Below are 17,033 nucleotides of genomic sequence, written 5' to 3'. Positions count from 1 at the left end.
GAGGCAGCCTCTGGGCTTCCTCCCACTTAATTATTGTCTGCATTCATCCTCTAGCACCTTCCACAGCTGAGAATTCCTGAGGCCTCCCCCCACTGCGAGGAGGCTGGAGAGAGCCTTGCACAGAACATCAGCTACTTAGGGGTTGAATTACCCATTCAGAGGAGGGCAGCTAAGGGAGTATATGATTTGGCCGAACAGACCATGTGGTTTTGAGCATTTTGCCACAAGTTGTGAGAAGATGGGGCCAAACGCGTTGCATGGGGTCAGCGTTCCTGCCCACGTTTATGAGGACCACGTGCTGAGATGCCCTCTGGCTAAGCACTTTTGTGGTCCCATGACCAGCACTTTCCACGAGAACCCCTGAACCTGGCACATCGTAAGCGCTCCGTATACGTTACTCTTACTCCTGCTTTAGCTTCCAACTTCCTTCAAGTGGATAGGGTCACCTTCCTTCCTCCGCATCACCCGGAAACCTGTTACGCATGCATACTCCTGGGGCCCGTCTTCACAGAATCTGAGTCAGTAGGTGGTTTTGAGAGACGGTGCACTTGAGAAAGACCACGAAGGACTGTGTCTTTGAGAAAGACGCTGCTAGATCCTGTCGTGATCTTGGACACAGGAAAGCTCTGCTTTCCACAGAGGTCACTCACCGACCAAATGCATCCCGGTGCCCCAGTGGACACGAGGACCATTGGCAGGTCCAGAACAAAGGCACGGCACCTTGCTGACTCATTGCGGGGATGAGTAACGTTTACTGAGCACTTCCGTTGATTGTACTTCATAATGGAAATATAATCGTGATCCTGAACTAGCTCTATCTTTTCTGGGACAAAGGAAGACTTTGCTCTTCACCCAATGGTATCTGCATGTTTTTGCTCCACTAGATGATGGACAGTTTCAGAGACTATATCCGGGTCTGTGAGCGTCAGATGCTCTGGCTTGACCACCTCCTTGGTTTGGGCTTTTAGGATCCTTGGGATATAAATGTTTCACTTCCATAAACATCAGCATAGCATGTGCCCCAAGACTCCTACTGCTGAATGCCAACCAAGACGCTGGCCCTGCATGGCGGGGCCGAGGGGGCATCACTCGCCGATTTGCACAAATGTCCACGGAGCCCCTGCCTCATGCAAGGCCCCTGACTAGCTGCGTGACCCCACACACTATGGGATGTGGAAAGTGCCCAGGATGTGGGCGGGTCAGGAGAGCCGGGCTCCAGTCCTGGTTCTGCCCTGCCTAGCTGAACGGGCTTCATGGCACCTGAGCCTCTGGGGCCTCCTCTCTATACTGGGAATAATAACATGCAGTCTGGGATCCACAAAAATAAATGAATGTGTAAGCAGTTTGTCACTTGTAAAGGAGAATCAGTGGTAGTGACCGCCATGCCTACTGCTACCAACAGGTACGGCCAAAGGCCATACAGCAGACTGCTGGGCAAGGAGATGAAAACTACTGGAACATTCCCCTGAGGGCTCAGCCCCTTGGAACTCAGAATGCCCATCTCTGAGAATCTCTGCTGCAACATTCAGGGGAAGGAACGGTGCCCCGTGAGGGAGGGGACACATGGAAAGGCCACCACTCCTAACCTCCCACCACTGCAGATGTGCTGGAAAATTCTCCTGCTTGGTGAAGCAGTCGGAATGTTGTTTAGGTGTATTTTCCAGACGGCATCTTGCTATGGACTTGGATGGAGGATTACGAAAGCTTTGTACAAGAGATTTTGCAGAGAGCATCTTGTCCCAACCCCTTCTCTTTACAGGTGAGAAAAGAAGGGAAGGACCCAAGGTGGATGGCGAGCTGGTGGCAGAGTCGGGGACGAAAGCCAGGACTCCTGTTTTTAATTTTCTCCCCTCCTTCTGCAATCAGCGGGGAGAGTGGTTCCCAGTGTTCACTTGAGGAAAAAAAAACTGATAAGAATCTGAGGAATGTGACGGCTGAAAGGGACTGACTGTGGAATTTGGTATTTGATACCCGCCGAGGATCACACACAATTACAACCAAGCGAGTCTCCTGTGAGCAGAACACCTTCTGGACCTGCATCCCTTTCCAAAGGAAAGGGGTTCCGGCTCTAAACACCAGGCCCAGCTGGGTGGCCCATGACACCCCAGAAACCCACAGCTGTCGGAGTCTCTAAGGAATGCCTCAATTCCCCTGCAAAGGGCAAAATCCAGGAGAATGAGTGCAGTGTTCCGAATGACATTCTGCCGTTTGTGAAGTCTGCCTTTTCGTTGGGATCACCACTTCTCAAGTCTGCCTCTTAGAGGTATCTTGCTATCAGCACTACTCATGGATGGCCCATTAACCCCTCCAGCAGGTAGCCGGGAAACATGGGTAGACAACAGCGGATCCTGCCCTTTCCATCTGAGATCAGCCAGTGGGTTCCAGGGGTCTTCCTCACAGGAGCTTCCAGAGCTCTGGATTGGGGGGTCCAGCTGTAGGAATTGCTGTGTGACTTTGTACAGGCCCCATCCCTCTCTGGGCCTCTGCCTCCTCCTCAGCAGCAGATGGAACTCACAAGGCAGCATCAGAGCTGGGGGACTATTACAGAGGCCATCACCCCCACCTCGGCAGAAGGGCCCGAGCAACACTGCCTCTCTCCCAGAAGCCAGAACAGTTGGGAAACTGGACTGGCCGAGCAAGGTACCACGTCCTCCAGCCGGCCGGGGCCAGGCTTCTACCACCCACAGGACTGGCGGTGTCAGGGAAAGCCTTAGCCCTACATCCTTTCCAGGCAGGTAGTTCTGCAAACACCTGGGTCTCCAAAGTCATCCCCCAGCCAGGGGCTCGGAGAGAACTTCCGGCAAAGCAGAGCCAGCGTGTGGGGCACGTCAGGCACAGAAGTGAACCATTGTCCACTCACCCCGTCTAACTGCGGCTTCCAGAGCAAAGACACTCTGAGCTCCTGAGGGTGGTTCTAAGCCATTTGGTCCATTAACTTTTTCTTTTAATATAAATTTATTTATTTATTTTTGGCTGCGTTGGGTCTTCATTGCTGCGCGCGGGTTTTCTCTGGTTGCGGTGAGCGGGGGCTACTCTTTGTTGCGGTGCATGGGATTCTCACTGTGGTGGCTTCTCTTGTTGCAGAGCACGGGCTCTAGGCGTGCAGGCTTCAGTAGTTGTGGCACTCAGGCTCAGTCGTTGTGGCTCGCGGGCTCTAGAGCGTAGGCTCAGTAGTTGTGGCGCACTGGCTTATTTGCTCCGCGGCATGTGGGACCTTCCCGGACCAGGGCTCGAACCCGTGTCCCCTGCACTGGCAGGCGGATTCCTAACCATTGCGCCACCAGGGAAGTCCCCGTCCATTAACTTTTATTAAGCCCTCTCTAGGCACCAGCCCCTGACGTGGTCACTGGCTGACAGAGCAGGAAGGAGATCTGCGATCTGGGGGAAGGACACAGACAATGTGAAGGGCCACAGAAATAGGAGGCAGGTGATGAGAACAGGCCAGGACCTGGGATGCTGCGGGAGCCCTGAGGAGGAGATGCCTGGCTCTGCCGGGGAGGGATGGTAAGGTCAAACCGCCCCGGCCCTGCCCCACTGCCCAGGGACTCTGAGCCCCCAGAGCCACGTCCTGCCTGGCCCCCCCCAGGGCCCTCCATGCTGGTGGCAGCTCAGTCTTCCCTGGTCCCCCACCAAGATGCTCTGCTGTCCTCCCCTCCCCTCCTCTCCTTTCCCCGCACCTGCAGGCCGCCCACCTCTCAATCCACTGGGAACGCTGAGCCCACAGGCGCACACTGCCTTGGCTTCTTCCCCAGCGTCCTCCAGGCTTACCAGGGCTGAGTCTTCCCCTCCCACTCACCTGGAAGCAGGTGGCCTCTCAGCTGACCTGGGATCAGGAGGCCATGCCAGGTGTCCCCCCACCCCCCAACCCCTATATATTCCATGCTTTCATGTCCATTCTCCACTGGATCTTACTCCAGTGACCTGCATGTTCCAGGCTCTCGCACCAGATCCGGGTCCCCATGCCCAGGGCTCATCCTTCTCTCTCCTCCTCTTCTTCGGGGTCGCAATTCTCAAAAGAGGAGTCCACACGCCCGCGCCTCAGTCCCTGTCTCCCAAATCTCCCCTCCTGACTCTCGGAACCCTGTCAACTTCTCCCCTCCTCCGCCCTCTCTGAGCCTCATCTAGATGTCGGGGTCCTGCAGATCCCATGAACCCTCCCGCGTCTCCCTCTATGCCCGCCTGGAGGGAGCTCGTCCACTCCAGACCTCTATGGGGAAGGCCCCCGGTCATCTTCTCCAGGACGTCCGGGCACTGCACCCTCCCCAGCCTCAGATGCAAACCCAGCATCACACCAAACCGACTCCCCTTCCCCACACCTCGGCCCTTCGTCCGGCAAACAGCACCATCCCCAGCATCCCGGCCCCCTCGCCTGCACCAGGGCTTTATGCTGTCTCCTGAGCACCCACTGGGCTGCTACATCACCCTCCCACTCCTGCTGCCACTGGTCCAGGCCTCCCAGGTCCCTCCCAGGATGCACACCAGCCTGGGCGGAGGGGAAGGACCCGCAGCATCAGCCTGACTCCGAGCCGGGGCTGAGGAACTTTCATGAGCAGGATGGTCACTTGCAAAAGCTTGAAAGCGCTAGAATTGCCGGAGAAGCTGTATGCGGCTGGAGTGGCCTCGGGGTTCCAGCCTTGGCCCGAGGCCGGGGGAGCGCTCAGAACAGATTGTAAGCAAGGGCAGGACGTGAACACAGCTAAGTTCCAGAAGGTTTTCCCCAGAGCCCCTGTGTGCACGACCCCAGGGCTGAGACCCCACCCGAAGGCTGCAGCCTCCAGAGAAGCGTGGTCCAATGTAATTCCTCAGCCCCACTTTGTTCTTCGCTGTGACTGAAGGCAGATGTCCCCCTGTTCGGGCAGCCCACCTTCCCCTCACCTTTCCCCTCTCATCTGGCGGCTTTGCCCAAGTCCTCCAGGCACCACAGGGCCGGCCACAAGAAAGACACAAAATCATCGGAGAAGAACTGCCCCTTTCCCCTGGCATCCGGCAGAGAGACGCACTTTCAAGTTCTTGGTTTGTTTCTGCAGTGCCGTTGTCCCTCCAGGAACGCCCGCAGACAGGTGATTCCCACAGGGCAGCGCAGGAGGCCCTTCCACCTGCAGCTCGTCCGTCCCAGGAGCGCGGCCGCCAGGACCAGGCTACTGCACCCCTATTTGTGGGTTTTGCCATGGAATCAAGAGAGAAAATTAAATGCATCCCAAGCTGCAGGATGCTGTGAACCAGGCCTCCCAACGGTCGTTCACACAAGAAAAAGCTGAAAACTAATGACGTGCAGTTTTCCTGCTAGAAAGGCTTCTTTTAATCAGGCCTGTGGTGGGATGGCAGAGCCTTTGGTTAGAATTCCTCTGGGTGAGGGTCTCTCCCCTCCAGAAGAGACCTCACAACAGTGAGGTCTGGAAACCCGCTTGTTTTCTTTTTCTAAACCATTTTATTGAGGTATGACTGACATACAGAAAGCTGTACATATTTAATGGATCCAACTTGATGAATGCAGAGGCAAGGATACGCTAGGGAAACGATCACTACAATCTATGCCACAAACATATCCATTGCCTCCAAGAGTTTCCTCCTGCCCTACTTATTATCATGATTATTATTACTATTATTCTGTGGTAAGAACACTTAACACAAGATCTACCCTCTTGGCAAATTTTTAAACACACACTACAGCATTGTTAACTACACAGCATCTCTAGAACTTACTCATCTTTGTAGCCTTTGACTAGTACCTCCCCATTGCCCCTCCTCCCACCATTCCACTCTCTGCTTCTATAAATTTGACTAGTTTAGGTCCCTCCTGTAAGTGGCCTCATGCAGTATTTGTCCATCTGCACCGAGCCTATTTCATTCAGTATTCTGTCTTCCAGTTCCATCCATGTTGTCACAAATGGCGGGATTTTCTTCTGTTTAAAGGCTGAATAATATTCCACTGCACATCAATACCACGTGTTCTTTATCCATTCATCCGCTGATGGGCAGAAACCTGCTTTAGGTGACAGAAAGTTCCAGCAACAGCCCAGAAGAATGGAAGGTCTCCTGCTTTCTGACCCCCAGAGCCTTGGAGTCAGGACGTGGGTGCTGTGACCATTCTCCAGATGAAGAGACTGTGGTTCAGAGTGGGGGCATGGTGTGTTGGTGTGCTAGGGCCGCTGTAACAAATTACCATCAACTCAGCAATGTAAAATGATATACATTTATTATCTTACAGCTCTGGAGGCCAGAAGTCCTAAATCAGTCTCCCTGAGCTGGAGTCAAGGTGTCGGCGGGGCTGCCGTTGATGGGGCTGGCTCCCTCTGGAGGCTCTAGGGGAGAATCTGTCCCGCGTCTTTTCCAGGAGGCTGCCTGCAGTTCTTGGCTCAAGGCCCCTTCCTCACATCACTCTGATCTCTTAATTCCATCGTCACGTCTGCCCTGCTGCCTCCCTCTTAGAAGGGCGGTGTGATTAGCTTGTGCTCACCTGGAATCTAGGAACATCTTCCACCTCAACAGCGTTCATTTAGTCACATCTGCAAAGTCGCTTTTATCACGTGAGGTAACATATTCACAGGCTCTGGGGAGTAGAATGTGGACATCTTTGGGGGCTTTTATTCCACCTCCTACGCAGAGTTGGCCCCAGGCCACACAGCCGAGTGGTGGCCACACCAGGCCTGTGGAGGGAGGTGCAGTTCAGACAAGTGGGAACTGGGTCACAGACCTTTGCCACCTTTCCGGGGTTCCCAGATGTGACCATAAGCCTGGTTTTGGGAAACTTGGTCCCTAGTTAATACAGAAGGCGTGCAGTACAAAACAACTGATACGAAAAGAAAGGAACTGTTGGAAGGTGCCTACAGACAGGACGCAGGGGTGGGTGCGGATGGCTCAAAAGGGCCAGACCCGCTGCCCTCGGGGCGCCTCTGCTCCTGCCGTTTCCCCCAATCTGGAGAACTCTCCCGCCTCGGCACCCGCCTCCCACATCCCAGCTCTGCTGTGAAGCCCAGAGTGACTTCTCCCTCCCTGGGCCTCAGTTTCCCTACCTAGAAAATGGGGATAATACCAGCGCCTAACCTGTAGGGTCATTGTGAGGAAAGAGTCAATATATGTAACACAGGAAGAAGACCGCCTGGCACAGAATAAGCACAAATGAAGTGTTTGCCCTTGTAATCAGGCATCGACGATGTTCCAGGGACTTCAGTGAGCAGGACAGACGCTGTCTCTAAGCTCTAAGTCCTCTAGAACTGGGTCCACATGCAGAGATCGCTCCCTCCCCCAGAGAGCCTTGGAGAAGACGAAGACTCTCTTGTCCGCCTGAAGTCTCCTGGGACCAGCTGTCACTCAACCAGATCTGTGCCGACACACCCCCAGGGTACACAGGAACTGGGGGGGTGGGTCACGGCCCCTGCCCGGGATGAATTCACAGCCCAGACAGAGTCAGGCCTTGAGGAAGGTAAACAACAACCAGAATCCCCAGCAGGCCCCAGCACTTCCAGCAAAAAGGGGGTGACCCCCCCCCACTCACACATTCCCACGTGCGCTTGTGTGCAAGCAAACTCCCGAGACTGGAGAAACTCCCCTCTTGTACTGGAACCGGACCCCCGGCGAGGAAAACAAGCTTCTTTTCTTCGCCGTCTGCTCCGGCTCTGAAGGCTGGGGCTCTCCCCATCCCCCTTCCCTTCTGCTTCCCCATCCCCCAGGCATCCGCCAGGCAGCGCTGACCTCGCACAGAAGGCTTTGGTTAGCAGGTCAGGCTGGAGAGGCAGGGTGGGGGCAAAGGGCACAGGCCAAAGAGGAGACCTACAGAGGGGGGATGCTCTTCGGAGGGAATCCTGGAGCCACAGGGGAGGAGAGAGGGGAGCGGAGCTCTGGGGGTGTGTGGGAGGCCCCAGCTGGCCAGGCCCTTTCCCACCCCTCTACCCAAGCCCTCTGCAGCGGGCCCTCAGCTTCCCGGCCCCAGAGAAGCAGTTCCCAATTCCTAAGATCTCACCAGATATTTACATTGAGGCTGCCTCAAGGAATTTTCTGGAAAACTCCTTCTCCGCCCACTCCCACTTCAAAGGAAAAAGCAAGACCCCTAAAGCTGGTGGCCTCTGTGGCTTCTTTAAAGTGGCTTCTGGAAAGCTGGTCTGGTGGGAACAAAGCACAGAAGAGGATTTTGCTCCAGGACCCCTCGGAATTACAGACCTGCCCCTGAGGAGAGGTGAGGCCAGGGCCTCAGTTTCCCGGAAGATGGTGGGTCAGGCGTTCACTTGTGCGTGCACTTATTTGTCCCTTGCTTTTGTCCCCGGTTGTTTGCACCTGTGACTGGGCTGAAGTTTGGGTCTTTGCTCCCAGGGGGTGTCTGACCCCTATGAGCCCCTGGACCAGCAAAGTTGACTTTGCCTCAGTCACCTCCATAGTTCCTGGCACTCATAGGCCCACCTGGAGCGTTTGAGTGTGAATTCCCTACAGGCAATTTTCTCTGTGGCCTTTGAAGAAAGGCTCTGGTTCTTATCTTCCCCAGATGGTCCCTCTTCCCCTTCCCCACCCAAGGCCCTTATCTTGTGCGCAAAATCCTTCCTGGTTCAGCACAACTAATGATGCTGGTTAAAATATCAAAAACACATATTACTGAGTGCATGGCTAAGTTGGAGAGAAAGGAAAGGAATTTGTAAGAGGCCAGAAACTAATAAAATGTATGAATTCAGAGGGATAAGCTCACATTGCTGGGTTTGTGGATCCCTGGCAGTCTAACCTGAGGATGATGGGAAGTCAGTGGGAGACCCTGGTGTAAAGCCCCGTGTACAAGGCAGGCAGGAGAAATATATAAATGTCTCAGCCTTGGCTCTTGGGTAGAACACCTAACCTGAAGCCTCATAAACATGCCACCTTTTCTCAGAAAGCTACTGGAGGATGTGTTCCATCACAATGAGGGAGCAAACCCAAAAGAGTGGATATGAACTGTAGGAAAGAGGGTGCCCAATACAGGGAGGAAGCTTGGGGCAAAGGAAATCCCCAGGCTGTTGGTGAAGAGCAATCCCAAAATTGTAGGTTTCTACCTGCCCAGATCGCAGCAGATCAGAGGTTCAAGGAGCAATTGCTGGAAGAAGATGAAAGTAATGGAATATCTCATGAAGTGTCGGGAGGAAATCTGCACAACTGGGAGAGAGTTTGGAGATGAATTAATAAAAACACAGAAAAGCTAAGTGAACAAAAACAAGAAGGGTCAAAAATGTGTTCAGGAAAAGCCATCATAGTACACTGCATGGCTCAGCTATCACTTGGCATAAAATGTAAGACCTGAGTATTGTGCTAACTAGAATTGTGACATAAAGTGTCTTGGGAAAATGAGGGCACAGGAAATGTGTGTGAAGGGGAGGGCAGCGTGTGGAAGATGCTCCACTCTCACCTTTCATAGTGGAAAACTGATACCTAATGCCCGAAACAGAAAAATCAAGCTGTAGCAATGTAACTACGTATCTTAGAGATGTGGGTGCAAATACTAAAAATATGAAAAGTTAAAAGAGTTGGAGTGGTTGTCTCTGGAGAACATGAGAAAGGAAGTGGATGAGGGAGGGCTGTTGTTTTTCATTTTAAGCCTTGTAGAACTATTTGGTTCTTGAAACTATGTACATATGCAACTTTCATAAAAGTTTACAAATGAAATTAAAAGTTAAAACACATGATCCAAGATGGATAATACCAAGTGCTTTAAAGACTTTTCTTGTTTAATCTTCTCCTCCGGGGCTTCCCTGGTGGCACAGTGGTTAAGAATCCACCTGCCAATGCAGGGGTCACGGGTTCGAGCCCTGGTTCGGGAAGATCCCACATGCCACAGAACAACTAAGCCCATGCGCCACAACTACTGAGCCCGTGTGCCACAACTACTGAGCCTACGTGCCTAGAGCCCTTGCTCTGCAACAAGAGAAGCCACCGCAATGAGAAGCCGACGCACTGCAATGAAGAGTAGCCCTCACTTGCCACAACTAGAGAAAGCCCATGCGCAGCAACAAAGACCCAATGCAGCCAAAAATAAAATTAATTAATTAATTTAAAAAATAATAATAATTCCTAATGTGATAAAGTCTATTATAAATCTTCTCGTCCACTTCTGGGGTAGATATGATGGTTGTCCCCACTTTACAGATGAGGAAATCGAGGCTTGTGGAGAAGAAATGGTTTCTCCTAGGTCACACAGCTGGCAGGTGGTAGAGGCAGGACTCAAACTACGAGTCAGATCCTTGGCCATCAAATTATACTACCCTCAGAAACAAAGCTCCAGGCAAGATCACCTCCCCTGTGCTACATTATGCCTCAGCCTACACAGGCCTTGAAAGAGGGGGGTGGTGAACTGTGACTGGTGAGATATTCTCCAGAAGGTTTTACCATTTGCCATTTTACCATTTTACCATTTGCCAAGTTGTACTCATCTCTCTGCAGACTGGTGACATAGCATGAGCCCCTGACTCTATATGGCTGCAAGGCTCTGATGGGCGTCATATCTGGTGGCCCACATCACTCCACTCCAATCCTTCCAGAACTCAGAGGCTCCTCATGGCCCCCAGGATGAACCATGCTCACCTCCATCCTTGCTTCTGTCTCTCGTTCTCAGAACCCAGGGCCACACCATGCCAGGTCCCCTCCCACCCACTTGCTGGGCGTTTGCTCACTCCTTGTCCTCCGTCTTCCCCATCTCTGCCTCTTCTTCCTCCAGAGGCACCTCAAATGTCACCCCTTTTGGGAAGCCTCCCCAGCTGTCCTGGGTACCACATTGCTCCTGCCTCTGTTTCCTTGTATCCCTTTGTCCAGACTTTTGTGACTCCAGACCTCCTGTGATAATTGTTCATTTAGTCTCCTCTATTGGACTTTGAAGACAGTGACCTTCTCTGAACCATTTCTGCACACTCAGCAACCGTTTAACAGTCCCTGCTAAACCCTGGGCATCTGGAATACCTACATAATGACTGAAGACCACTTCATTGAGGCTTCCAGGTGAATGTGTTAAAAGGCAGGACCCGGGCTTCCCTGGTGGTGCAGTGATTGAGAGTCCGCCTGCCGATGCGGGGGACATGGGTTCATGCCCCGGTCCGGGAAGATCCCACATGCCGCGGAGCGGCTGGGCCCGTGAGCCATGGCCGCTGAGCCTGCGTGTCCGGAGCCTGTGCTCCACAACGGGAGAGGCCACAACAGTGAGAGGCCCGCATACCACCAAAAAAAAAAAAAAAAAAAAAAGGCAGGACCCAAGACTAAATATATTGACTTTCCTCCTTAACAAATCCTGTGTGATCTCAACTGTGCAAAATTATATATATATATATATATGCAAGTACACAGCAAATACCAAAAGAAATATGGCTCTCAAAAATGGAATTATTGGGAAAGGACAGTCTTTTCAACAAAATGTGTTGGGAAAATTGTACACACGTAATAGAATGACGTTGTAATAGAATGACGTTGTAATAGAATGACATTGAACCCTTACCTTACATCATTTACAAAAATTTACTCAAAATAGATCAAAGACTTAAATGTAAGTCCTAAAAGAATAAAACTCCTAGGGCAAAATAGAAAAGAAAATGTAGGGCCAAAGCTTCTTGACACTGGATTTGGCAATGATTTCTTGGATATGACATGAAAAGCACAAGCAACAAAAGAAAATATAGATAAATTGAACTACATCAACATTTAAAACTTTTATGCATCAAAGAACACAGTCAACAGAGTGAAAAGGCAACCCACACAATGGGAGAAAATATTTGCAAATCATATATCTGATGAGGGGTTAATATCCAGAATATATAAAGAACACTGACAATTCAACAAAAAAAACCTGATTCAAAATTGGGCAAAGGACTTAAATAGACATTTCTCTACAGATGATGAACAAATGGCCAATAAGCACGTGAAAAGATGCTAAACATCACTAATCACTGGAGAAATACAAATCAAAACCACCGCTTTACACCCACTAGGATGACGACTATCCAAAAAAATTTACAAAATAACAAGTGTTGGTAAGGATGTGGAGAAATCGGAACCCATTTGCTCTGTTAGTGGGAACATAAAATTGTGCAGCCACCATGGGAAACAGTATGATGGGTCCTCAAAAAAGTTAAAAATAGAACTACCATATGACCCAGCAATTCCACTTCTAGGTATCTAGCCAAAAGAATTGAAAGCAGAGACTCAGAGAAATGTGTACGCCCATGTCCTTATCAGCATTATTTATAACAGCCAGAAGGTGGAAGAAACCCAAGTGTCCATCAACAGATGAATGGATAAACAAAATGTGGTCCACCCAGACGATGGAACATTATTCGGCCTTAAAAATGGAGGAAATTTTGACACATGCTAGAGCATGGGTGAGCCTTGAGGATATTATGCTAAGTGAAATATGCTAGTTACAAAAGGACCAATACTGTATGATTCTACTTATACAAGGTCCCTAGAGTAGTCAAAACCATAGAGAGAGAAGGTAGGATGGCAGCTGCCAGGGGCGGCAGGGAGGAGGAAATGGGGGGTTAGTGTCTAATGGTTGCAGTTTCTGTTTTGCAAGATGAAAAGGGTCTGGAGATGATAGTGGTGATGGTTGCACAGCAATGTGAATACACTTAATGCTAGTGAACTGTTCATGTAAAAGTGATTAAGGTGGTAAATTTTAAGTTGTGTGTATTCTATCACAATAAAAAGAATTTAAATTTTTAAACCTACAAAAATGGAATTATAAATGATTTCTTTCTTTCCACTTTTCCATATTTTCCGAATGGTCTATGATAAATATAATCAGGGGGAAAATAAACCTTTTTTAAAAGAAGATGTCAGGCCCCCTTTCACCTAAACATCTGTGCTGGCCACCGGAGCCCCAACCCCTGCTGCTCCCAGGCCTGCTGGGCCGAGAGCTTCCATCAGCTTTCTCTACCTGACACCAACATTTGGTTTCCATTCCCAACGCTTCACATAATTCTTGGAGATCAGCTCCTGCCGGTTTCGGGTCCAGCGGAAAGAAAGCGGCCCTTGGGAGGGTCAGCTTGCATCCCATCGGGGTGCATTTGGCTGGGCCCGCACTGAGCTGTCTTGCCCAGACACCCCCCAGCCCCCAGAGCCCATCCATCCTGCCGGCTACCCACCCACTGTCAGTGGGGCAGGCGAATTTCCTGGTGCGCGGTAACCCAAGCCCCTCTCTGCTCCCCACGGGCATGGCCAGGCTCTGTTATTAATCTTGGGGCAGATCCTATGTCCGAAGCTGAGACAGCTGTCCCCACATGCAGCTGCCCCGGGCCAGCAGGCAGACAACTTCCAGCCCTCCCGCCTCCCTGCCAACGGCCAGCCAGGGAATTGAGCTTTCCTTCCAAACCCCTTGCTCGTGCAGTGCCTGGACCCTCACACTGCGTCATGGCCCAGCGAGCCCCTGTTCACTCCCTGGTTCATTCCAGGTTAGAATGCAACTCCAGGATCCTGAGTGACTTGGACTTCTTGGCCTAGAAAGCAACTGTGGTGTCCCAGTTGGGCTGTGGTTGAATCAATAAGGGATTGTTTGAGCCCATGCTCCATGCTCAGCCCCGGGTTACCTGCTGGGGCAGACAAAGCCATCTAGGATGGGGATCCTGACCCCAAGGGGCTCGAAGTCCAGCTGCAGGACAAGCACATGAAACAAGAATAAAGCAAACCAGGACAGGACCTGGGGAAAGCTGCCCGTGGCAGCCACACGGCCAGGTGCTCCGCCATCCAGAAGGCAGAACAATCCACCCCAGGGGCCACTGTTCACTCTAGATTCCAAGTAGAACACACAGCCCTGATTCAAACAGCTCACTGAATGCTCCCACAGGAACTGGCTAGGATTAGTCCCATTTCACAGATGTGTAAACTGATGCAAGGTAACAGGAACTTGCCCACAGCGAGACAAGGGGCCACGGTTCTGATGTCAATTTGCCCGACTCCAAAGTTCTGAGTATCATTAGGTCTGTGTTTTGGGGACCACCCACCGCAGCCCAACTTGGCTGAACCTTTATAAACTGACCTGCCTGCCTACTCACAGATGGCACATGCCCACCCAGCATGAACCTACTTGGCTTTATCACCTATTTCTGGCTCCATATGGGCAGATTCCAGTGATATGGCGATAACCAAGGCAGACAATCCCAGGCCCCCCGAAGCTTCCCTGCTAGGATGTGTCAAGATCCCAGGCACTGATGACTTTGGCCCTCTGTATTCTCTGGGACACAGCTGTGACTCAGTCTTAGCTGTCCCTGTGAGTCCCCCACCAACGGGTGCAGAGGACCAGAGTCGGCCCACACGGCCAGCCCCAGTCCATACGAAGCAACTGGACAGCTAACGCAGGGACTAAAATGCAGCTGGCATCAGGCTATAAAAGAGTGTCACGCCAGCCTGAAACACTGCTCTCTCGCCTTAGGCATGCTTTGGGCCACCTGTGGTTTTCAGGGAACACCATCTACCTGAGCACCAGTGTAGAAGGACATAGGTTCATGTTCTTGACTCTGCTAAACAAGATGGCCCTTGGTTTTCATTTTAACTGCATTTCCCGGCATAGGACAAGCTGGGTGGGGGGAGGGAGGAATTCACATGCTCCCCACTCCCAGCTCAGCATCTGCCTCCCCACCCGCTTCAAACAGATGCTGGCTTTGTTAGAGAAAAAGAGACCAAACAGAAGCTGACAGCTCATGGTCTAGGACCAGGGCTGTTTTCAGGAAGAATAAGTTGTGACTGATGGGGAAGGAGAGGGCAGATGCGTGATAATGGCAGAAATAATTTAGCCTCATCAGAATGATTGGCCCTACAAGGAGTCTAGAAACCGCAGTCTATTATTAGGCTATTTGTTTAATAAAGGGGGGATGAGAGGGAGGGAAAGGTGGGTGAATCCTGGGTCCTCGGACTCCAAAAGTATCCCATCTATAAACCAAGAAGTGAGGCAAATAATACCATCATCTTCTAACTGCGTCCAGGACCCACACATTGTCTGCCTCTCTTCAGAGTAAACAAGGAGAAGAGGCAGCAGAGAAGATGACTCTGGGGGAGACCAAACCACAACCCACTTTCCTTTCTCTCTCCTCAGAGCCCTCTACGTCACCATCCTTTGTAAGAAAGATGAAGCCTCATTCTTCCAAGTCAGCCAAGATGTTGACTTACACGGTGACCAACACACACACGCATACACACAAACGTACACACGCATACACACACACGCACACACATTGGAAGACTATAGGATTCTCTACCTCAAAAACCCAAGAGAGCCACCTGAAAAACCATCAAAAAAATTTTTTTAATGCCTTATGGTAGCAGGACATAAAATCAACGTACCCCAAATCAACAGCTTTCCTATTTGCCAGACATCAACATTTAAAAGTGTCAGGGAACATAAAGAACTCATTCACGATAGCAATAAAAACTACAAAATGCCTAAGAATAAATCTAACAAGTTCTGGATAAATGGAGCAGAAAGACTGAAAAACACACAGTATTATAAACATTGAATTCTATTAATCCATTAAGTCAACACAGCCTAGATCAAAATCCCAACAGCATGTTTCATAGAACAAGAAAAGATGATTCTAAAATTCACCCAAGATCTTTCAATTGTGTTCGCTGCTGCCGCCGCGCCGCTGTCACTCTCCAACTCCAGCGCTGCCTCTAGCTCGCGGAGCTCCAGCGGAAGGAGAAGTGGGGTTAAGTCAGGAGGTCTCTTTACCATGGCTCGACTGCCCGCAAAGCGACCAGTGGTCAGGCACCGAGGAAGCAACTGGCTACAGAAGCCGCTCGCAAGAGTGCGCCCTCTACTGGAGGGGTGAAGAAAACTCATTGTTACAGGCCTGGCACCGGGGCGCTCCGCGAAATCAGACGTTATCAGAAGTCCACTGAACTTCTGATTTGCAAACTTCCCTTCCAGCGCCTGGTGCGGGAAATTGCTCAGGACTTCCGAACAGATCTGCGCTTCCAGAGTGCAGCTATTGGTGCTTTGCAGGGGGCAAGTGAGGCCTAGCTGGTTGGCCTTTTTGAAGACCCCAGCCTGCGTGCTATCCGTGCCAAACGTGTAACAATTATGCTAAAAGACATCCAGCTATAGCACGCCGCATACGTGGAGAAGGTGCTTAAGAATCGACTATGATGGGAAACATTTCATTCTTTAAAAGAAAAAAGATTTCTCTTCCTGTTATTGGTAGTTCTGAATGTTAGATTTTCCCCCCCCATGGGGTCCAAAGGTACCTAAGAATATGACTGCAGGTGGAAAAATAGGGGACAGAAATCAGGTAATGGCAGCTTTTCCATTTTCATTTGTGTGTGAATTTTTAATATAAATGTGGGGACATAAAGCATTAATGCAGGTCAAAATGTTTGAGCGAACAAGTTTCAGCAGTTCAACTTTATAACAATTATAAATAAACCTGTCAAATTTTTCTGGACAATGCCAGTATTTGGATTTCTTTTGGATTTTTTTAAAACAAGTAAATTTCTTATTGACTGCAACTAAATGGTGTTTGTAGCATTTTTATCCTACAATAGATTCCATCCATTCACTATACTTTTCTAACTGAGTTGTCCTATATGCAAGTACATGTTTTTAATGTTGTCTGTCTTCTGTGCTCTTCCTGTAAGTTTGCTATTAAAATACATCAAACTATTAAAATAAATAAATAAAATTGTAAAAATAAAATAAAATTCACCCAAAAGTGTACAAATGCTAAGAATATTTTGATAAAGATGAACAGCAAAGAGGAATTGCTCTATCAACTAACAAAACATAGAATAAGGATATAGTAATTACAATAGTGTAGTTTTGGCACCAGATCAGATTAAGAGTTCAGAAAAAGGGCTGTGTACATAGGGAAGTTTAGTATGTGATAAAAGCGGCATTTCAAATTATTGGGAATAGATGGATTTTTCAGTAGAAGTGTGAGGGGAGGTTTGTGGGGAAAGAAACAAAAGTTAAATCCCTACCTCACAGCCTCTGTAAAAACTTCAGTGGGAAGGCTATGCCCTTATCATGACTCTTTACACAAAGCTGAGTCTTAACAGGTTTTTGAGGCTCAAAGCCACTTTCAGTCTTAATACTGTTTGAAATCTAA

General features: G+C 50.1%; 1 protein-coding gene and 1 pseudogene across 3 annotated transcripts in view; one reads left to right on the top strand and one right to left on the bottom strand.

Moving 5' to 3' along the window:
- COL26A1 (collagen type XXVI alpha 1 chain) overlaps positions 1-17,033 on the bottom strand; it is a gene marked incomplete at both ends in the record, with an annotated part of 174,186 nt that overhangs the window by 142,514 nt on the left and 14,639 nt on the right. The window lies entirely within an intron of this gene.
- LOC309832201 (histone H3.3A-like) lies at positions 1,383-16,062 on the top strand (annotated as a pseudogene). Its single transcript has 2 exons — positions 1,383-1,402; positions 15,646-16,062. The product of its transcript is annotated as a histone H3.3A-like (transcript).

The sequence above is a fragment of the Grampus griseus genome (assembly GCF_964374135.1).
Source record: "Grampus griseus genome assembly, chromosome: 14".
Taxonomy (NCBI): domain Eukaryota; kingdom Metazoa; phylum Chordata; class Mammalia; order Artiodactyla; family Delphinidae; genus Grampus; species Grampus griseus.
Note: the sequence above shows the minus strand (reverse complement) of the source record. Positions and strands in the feature narration are given on the sequence as shown.